Source organism: Hyperolius riggenbachi, chromosome 5 (assembly GCF_040937935.1).
Source record: "Hyperolius riggenbachi isolate aHypRig1 chromosome 5, aHypRig1.pri, whole genome shotgun sequence".
Taxonomy (NCBI): Eukaryota; Metazoa; Chordata; class Amphibia; order Anura; family Hyperoliidae; genus Hyperolius; species Hyperolius riggenbachi.
Window position 1 is genome coordinate 60,446,327 of NC_090650.1, and position 6,567 is coordinate 60,452,893.

Below are 6,567 nucleotides of genomic sequence, written 5' to 3' on the forward strand. Positions count from 1 at the left end.
TGTTTGTGGCTTTCACTTCAGTTCAGTTAGAGCTCTATCATGCATCCTACCCATCACACACCCGTGAGAACCATTTCCCTGCACTGTTGTTGGTTTCTGTGATGCTGATGATGGTGGGGTCATGGTGTGGCTCCAACTTACCTAGATCTGAAAAGGTAGTCAGGTTTATAATATGCACTGGAGTTTGGGTTGGTGTCATACAGGTCTCCCTGTTAACATGATTGAGCTTTGAGCAGGTCAGCCCGACATCTTGTAGCCCAAATTTGGTCAAATTGTCAATCGGGCGTGCTTTTGGTGGCACCGATTGATTCAAAATCTGTGTGCAGAGTGTGGGCAGCTAACAGATCCCTCTCTGATCAGATTTGATCAGAGAGGACTCTATCTGATGGTCCATCTGGAGGCCATCTATTATAAGTGTATAGCCACACTGTCTGATATAGTTCTAAATATTGTATATGAACCAGGGCTGTGGAGTCGGAGCAATTTTGGGTACCTGGAGTTGGAGTCGGAGTAGGTGGTTTCAATAAACTGAGGAGTCGGAGCCGGATGAATTTTGTACCAACTCCACAGCCCCGGTAAGAATTAGACTAAGGAGTCAGAGTCGAGGAGTTGGAACAATTTTGGGTACCTGGAGTCGGTGGTTTCCTAAACTGAGTCGGAGTTGGATGATTTTTTGTACCAACTCCACAGCCCTGATATGAACTACTGACCTTTTTATCTCTACCCTGCTCTTAGAAACTGTTCTCTTCCAGTAAAGAGTTTATAGCTGTAACGCTTTATCAGTGAGGGTTACGCTATAGTCTGACTAGGTCCAGACTGAAGAGAAATGTCACTTGCATACATGATGTTTAACTCTTTCAAGCAGAAAAAGAAGAAATGTTACACAGCGTAACTTTAAAGAAAAAATAGGCATATGGGATTTTAGAAAAGCCCTATCTAGAATTAGCACTATAGATGTAACGATCGGTGAAGCACAGAGAGGATCTGATTGCCGGTGATCTGCAGTATCCCTGGGAATACAGATGTATACCAGATTATAAGTGATCTGCAGTATCACCGATAATCCGATATACTAGCTAACCTCTGTTCACCTGAGTAGAGTGTAGTGTTTGGTGTAACAGTAACACTTAGAGGACTAGGCCTCAGTGCAGCAAGGAGTACTGCACAGATTCCTACCGCAGACCTGAGCTCTCCAAGACGGGAGGAGTCAGACTGACAGTAGAAAGGATAGTCTGAAAGTGACACTCGGAAGGAGGTGTCACTGACAGGACGGGGAACCGCCTCCAACAGTGAGGTCGGTTCTCGAGGTCGGACAAGCCAGGTCGATACACACGGACAGATAAGGTACAAGATCAGGAGGCAAAGGCAGAGTCGAAGTACAGGCGAGGTTCGGCAACAGGGTATCAGATATATTGAGGTACAAGATCAGGAGGCAAAGGCAGAGTCGAAGTACAGGCGAGGTTCGGCAACAGGGTATCAGATATATTGAGGTACAAAATCAGGAGGCAGAGGAGGAGTCTAGGAACGAGCCGGGGTTCGGCAACAGAGAGTCAGAAATATCGGGGTACAAGATCAGAGTTTAGGAGGATAGTCAAGGCAGGCAAAGGGTCATAACAGATAAACACAATCAAAATAGTACTTTAGCTATCAACAGAATCTAGCTAAGTGTAGGATTACAGCTCCAGCTGGTCCCGGCACACTTGCGGATCTGACTACGGATCTGGGTGCTCCCACATATGTGATCGCAACGCCAGACCCAGAACAAGTGAACCACCAGCAGTATATATACACATGTCCCTCTCCAGCACCTCCCTAAGTGCTGGACCAATGAGGAACAGAGCCAGAGTCAGCTGACCAGCCTGGTCAGCTGACTATTTCTGTCTGTCATATAAACCCTGCCTGAGTGCGCGCGCGTGCGTCACTCTAAATCTAGAGGGACTACATGTCCCAGCCACACCAGCCCCGCTCTGCGGTACCTCCGCAGCGGGGGCATGTTTCTCCGCGCTCCGTAGATCCCTGCACGGAGGCAGCCGCCTCATGCTGAGAGGAGGCGGCTGCCTCTCCGTGTGTGGCGCCACCGTGCGCGGAAAGAGCCGCCTGCCGCTGGCTCATGGCGGCGGCTCTTCCGCGTTTTCTCACAATAGATAGAGTTGTTTATCTCATTAGTTTAACTGCATTCCAGGCTTGCTTTTGGGCCGGTTCACAGGGCTTCTGGCAACACGTACATTAAAAAAAAAACCTTTTGCAAAACTGGCGCGGGGTGATGCTTATTACTAAAGTTATTTCAAGTTTCAGAAATGTCCTGAAATGTTAAATAACTTTAGTAATAAGATATAATTAGCGGCATCTCTCATACATTACCTGGTCCCAGCAATCCCGTCTTCTCTCCACTTCCTGTTTAGTTTGAAAGAGTCTGGCAGCCAGCCAATCAAGATGCAGGGACTGAAGCCGCATGGTGATTGGCTGGCTGCCGGGCTCAGGAAGTGGAGAGAAGATGCAATCATCAGGATTCAGGAACCAGGTAATGTATCACACTGCCTCAAAGCCCCCTGCCTCTCTCACAATAAACCCTCCCTCTGCCTAAACCCAGACTACACTAGGGTGACCATATTTTGATTTCCAAAAAAGAGGACAATCACAACAGCATGTGGGCGTGGTCATGGGTGGGGCCAAATATACAAGACCTTAGCAGTGTGCTTGGAGGTCGCAGGTTCACAGGAGTGTGGGAGTGCTGGCGTGTGCCGTACCTGTGAGACGTTTCGGAAGGGCGCCCCGGCTGCCACTTGCCACCCGCTTGGTGCTCTGCCTTGGTGTTCCGCTCTGCTTGCCGCCCGCTTGTTGCTTGCTCGGTGCTCTGCCTTTCCTGTCTACCTGTCGTTCTCTTGCCGCTTGCTGTTACTTGTTGCCCTGCATTACTTTACTCCTGCCTGTGTGTGCCATCTGTGTCACGTCTGATGCGTGATCTGCATGCCGGGGATGCTGTGGGCCCTCGGTTCTGAGTCATGAGCTACTGATCATGAGCTGGATTGCGAGCCGTTCAATGAATCAGCCGTCCTGAGCCATCCTCAGGGCCGGGTTTACAGCTCAGGAGCCTATAGGCACATAAGCTCTGGCGCCCTAAACTCTGGCCATTAACACAGACCACACCCCCTTTTTCTACATGGTGGTGTAGTGGATAGCACTCTCGCCTTCCAGTGCTGGGTCCCTGGTTCCAATCACAACCAGGGCACTATTTGCATGGAGGTTGTATGTTCTTCCCATGTCTGTGTGGGTTTCCTTCAGGCATTACGGTTTCCTCCACATCCCAAAAACATACAGATAAGTTAATTGGCTTCCCCCAAAATTGCCCTAGACTATGATATATACATTACACGATACATACATAGACATATGACTATGGTGGGGATTAGATTGTGAGCTCCTCCGAGGGACAGCTAAATGACAAGACAATATACTGTGTACAGCGCTGTGGTTGGAAGATGTTGGTGCTTTATAAATACTAAATATTAATATGCCAAATAAACTGCAGGAGATAGTAAGAAAAGTGTAAACCTAAGTGAGTGACCACCTTTTAAAAACACAAGAGAAAAACCCTGATGTTGCAAATTAAGTGTAGCATGGTAAGAAAACAGAGCTCCAAGGGTTAAGGCAGCAGCATGAAAGGAGGGAGGGGGGTAGGGGGACTGCTGGGGGAGAGGTGATGTCCGATGAGCAGTGTGCGAGAGTCTGTGCAGAGAAAGGAGTAAAGGCAGAGCACAATGAGAGACAGCTCACCAGGGACCAATTGGCTGGATGTCACACCATGCTGTGCTAAGCAGCTTTGGGGAAGGTGAAGTGTCCCTGCACGCTGGAGCAGACTGGCTGGCTGGAGGGGAGAAGGAAACGGACAGAGCGTGTTTCACAGCGTGGCCACAGGAAACAGGAAGAGAGCCTTGTTTCTAAGGCAACACAGACGCTCCTGCCTCCTGCTATGCCAATAAACAAGAGTAGGAGGGGGCGCATGGAGTACTCATAGAGCAGCTGGTGGAGCGACTCACTCCAAAGAGCCGGCTCCTGTTCAGCTCCTAAACGGCTCTCTTCACTACCTACCCGGACATTTCAAAACCCCGCCCTGACGCCCCGGACAGGTCAGAAAAAGTGGACCTGTCCGGGCAAAAGAGGACGCCTGGTCAGCCTAGACTACACTCCACAGCTGCCTAACATGAACCCCCCCTGCCTCCATATGCAATAGTACAAGCCGCGATCTGCGGCAAGCGGGAGATTACATTATGGTGCCCGATAAATAGCGGGGACTAGACGCCCGCTATTTATCGCGTGCCATAATTTAACCTTTCTGTTAATCATGGCTTGCACTATTTCCACCTATTGCGGCGCCACTTGTCCTGCGCCATTTTTATCTGCTCCGTCTGGCAAGTTGGCAGCATCAGAAAAGCATTTAGCGTCTTTTGGTCAAAGCAGGTGGTTTCGGCACACGGAACTCACTGCTGGAGCCGAAACCAGGTGCCCCTTAGTAGCAATGTAATGCTGTGAGTAAGGGCAATTCGGGGCTCCGGTGGCAGCTGAACCCTGAATTACAGTAGTATAGTATTTAACGCCGCCTGGGAGTTTTGCGGCAGTAGGTAGAGCCGTCATTTGCCTCTCCCGGCACCCAGCTCACCGGCGACATGACAATATGTGAGTCTTTTGGTGGCTTTTAGTAGCGGTCGTCATTTTTCACCCCCTCAGGGGGACACAGGAAATTACAGGAGGGAAAAATCGGGATCAGAAAGCAGCGTTCACACAAACAGCGGTAAACGACTGTACCAGTGCTACCCATTCATTTGAATGGACAGCACTTTAACCACAAGCGCCAAGGCCGGTGGTAAATGCCATGCAAGTGCCCATGTGAACCGGCCCTTAAATCTAATGGGAACCCGTTTGTTTAAAAAAAAGTCAGATACTCACCTAAGGAGAGGGAGGCTCTAGGTCCCATAGAGCATTCCCTCTCCTCTCCCGGTGCCCGCTGCTGTCCTGCCTCCCCCGTAGCGGTATTCGACCGTTTCGGTCTAATACCGCTGTCTCCCGGCCGAAGGGAGGCTTCGGAAATGCTTTGGGAGTCCGAGTGCTCCCGAAGACGGGCCGCTCTACACTGCGCACACGCGTGCGCGCCCTCTATGACGCACTCGCATGTGCGCCGCCTCTCTTCGGGAGGACTTGGCTCCCGAAGACTTCCAAAGTCCCCTCGGCGGCGGATGCGAACGGGGGAGCCAGCGCAGCACCGGGGGCACCGGGAGAGGAGAGGGAAGGCTCATTAGGACCGAACCTTCCCTCTCCTTAGGTGAGTATCTGCCTTTAAAACAAAAACAAAAAAACGGGGTTACATTAGCTTCAAACTCGCTCTATGATACAGAGTATAAGTAAATTGTAAACAAGGGGAAAACATTCAAATGTTAACTGCAACAAGAGGTTATTATGTTTACTTAGCACATCTGAAGTTCTTATAAGCAAATACAGTACAGTATGCTTACAATGAGCTTTCAGAAGCTTTAAGCTATTTTATCCACTAGATGGCGTCAGAGCCTTACAATGACAGCCTTTTCAGTTGCTGTGCAGTTAAATATAAATACAGGAAGGAAATATTAGAGAGGCGCGCAGGCCGATCATGCCAAATATGAACATTATTTTCCACCGCAGGGGCTTCTGGAAAATATTATCTAGCGCTGCTGATGTCATGTGACACATCCTTACAGCTGAGCTTTCCTGCAGTGCAAGACTCTCCCAATACAACACAGGCAGTCTATGAAAAGCCACGGCAACCACACATTTAGTAATTGACTATAACGATGAACAATTCTTGCTCTTTTCAGAATAAACACAAGTGCTAATATTTCATAGCTGCTAAATAGTACTCCTTTCCAGCTCTGCTTTTCTGCTGAGCTGGTTAATTCATTGCTCATTCATCACTAATCCCAACAGCACCATTTATTGAGGAACTGTAACCAAGGACTGAACTACCTTCTAATCAGTAGCTAATACCGCCTTTCCCACAAGAAATCTTTACATTTTCTCTAATAGATCATCAAGGGGGTCTGTGTGGCTGATATTGTGGTTAGATCCCTCCCACAGTGTGATGTCATGACAATGGTCCTGTCAGTTTTCTGTCTGTGAACCTCATTGCATTGTGGGAAATCACAGATTTTTCCAACTGCCAAGCAACTAGTATCTCCCACTGTGTAGAGATCTCTCAGTAGCATAACGTACCCATTAACTGTACAATTTTTACTTCAGATTCGATTTTTCGACAATTTTTATGAACAAATTTTTATAGAATACTGCACCGTGTGTGGCGCAAATCTATGTGAAACGATTATTTGATCAGTTGTAAAATGAAAAAATAAGGATCCAAAAGTTGGATTTCAAGAGCGAATTGGAACGAAAAACCTTCCTAAATCATTCCGTTAATGGGAACAATCGATAATTGCCTTCCGATTAGTTTCCATCATTGAAATCCCACTGAAAGATTGAAATCTGAACGAAAAATTGTACCGTTAATGTGCACCTTTATACTCTTGTTTGTATAATCTGTCA

General features: G+C 48.2%; 1 long non-coding RNA gene across 3 annotated transcripts in view; it reads right to left on the minus strand.

The window, feature by feature from the left end:
• LOC137518221 (uncharacterized) overlaps positions 1-6,122 on the minus strand; it is a 48,056-nt gene extending 41,934 nt beyond the window's left edge. Inside the window, exon 1 of one of the 3 annotated variants that reach the window (XR_011020762.1) lies at positions 5,995-6,122. This is a non-coding gene — a long non-coding RNA (uncharacterized lncRNA). Of the gene's footprint in view, positions 1-3,774; positions 3,935-5,994 lie in introns of those variants that run through there. The other 2 variants (XR_011020761.1, XR_011020760.1) reach the window with 2 other exon arrangements.
• Positions 6,123-6,567: the final 445 nt, after the last annotated feature.